Genomic DNA, 1469 nt, shown 5'->3' on the forward strand with positions numbered 1-1469 from the left:
AAAAAAGAGCATTTAATACGTATTTTCATTAGAAGACTTAATTTCCCAGAATCCTTTGTTGTAGAGATGGAAGTTACTCATGTTTAGCTAGGAAAAGAAAAGCCATTATATGTTGCTCTGATGTCGGTCAGTTTATGTGCTGTACACCCTTTTTTTTGAAGTCCTATATAAAGACTATCATTTCTATAACTGATGTCCGATCCATTTTTTTGGCTAAGTGGATTTGCCACAACATTTTTTGGTGCCGAAACCCGGGAGAAATGAGCGAACAGGATTCACGCGCCGCCGCCGCCGAAGCTGCGGGAGTGATAGATGACGAGCATCAGAGGAAAATGGAAAGAACAAAACAAAAAAGGTGGGACGATAAGAGGTGCTACCACACGACTTGTACATCAAATTGACTCCGAAATGGCTAAACCAGATCCGGACACTGACCATATGAGCACGTTACTGGAAATGCTGTCAGCAAAGGAGCTCAGTTTGTATGCTCTAGATCACAGGTGTCGAAGTCCAGGCCTCGAGGGCCGGTGTCCTGCAGGTTTTGGATGTGACCTTGATCCAACACAGCTGATTCAAATGGCTAAATTACCTCCTCAACATGTCTTGTAGTTCTCCAGAGGCCTGGTAATGAACTACTCATTTGATTCAGGTGTGTTCACCCAGGGTGTTATCTAAAACCTGCAGGACACCGGCCCTCGAGGCCTGGACTTCGACACCCCTGCTCTAGATAGTGAAATAGAACGTAAGACAGCTCTGGATGACTTGGAAATGGAGATCGAAAGCTCAGAGGAATATAAGGAGCGCGTCATTCTGTCCAAGAGCCGTGCACGGCGCATAATTAAGAGACAGGAGGATTGCTGCAAACGAGCCCTGGATCAAAGGCTCTGCTCACTCATTGGCACAGAGAGCATCAGTCAAGCTTCCTAAGCTGATCATTCACAAATATGATGGAGATGCTAGTTTGTGGCAGGAGTTCTAGAGCCAATATGAAGCTGTTATTCACCACAATTATGCACTATGTAAAAGAGAGAAGTTTATATATTTGAAAACCTATCTCACTGGGCAAGCAGCAAAGGCAGTTGCAGGACTTGTGGAAAAGAGGAAATTGCTTTACTGCTACAATATATTAGATAGCATATTAATCAGCATTAATATTATCTCGTATAGCTTTAAGCTGGTCAGGTGACAGTTAACACACGAACACCAGAGTAATCATTTAACACGCTGACACCATATTAATCCTTATTACAGGTGCAGCATAACCACTTTCAGCATTATTATGTCTTTATACACACATCAGCATTATTAGGTCTTTATACACACATTGCAGTCCTGTGCTCATAAGGAGTTGAAGCTTTCCCAGGTAATTAAAGGTCTCAAGCTTCATTCAGCGTGACTGTCTGGGTGACACATTGGTTAAAAGCCGGGAGCTTAGGAAAGATTGCACACATGCTTACAAAACATACATA

This window comes from Oreochromis aureus, linkage group 9 (assembly GCF_013358895.1).
Source record: "Oreochromis aureus strain Israel breed Guangdong linkage group 9, ZZ_aureus, whole genome shotgun sequence".
NCBI classification, from domain to species: domain Eukaryota; kingdom Metazoa; phylum Chordata; class Actinopteri; order Cichliformes; family Cichlidae; genus Oreochromis; species Oreochromis aureus.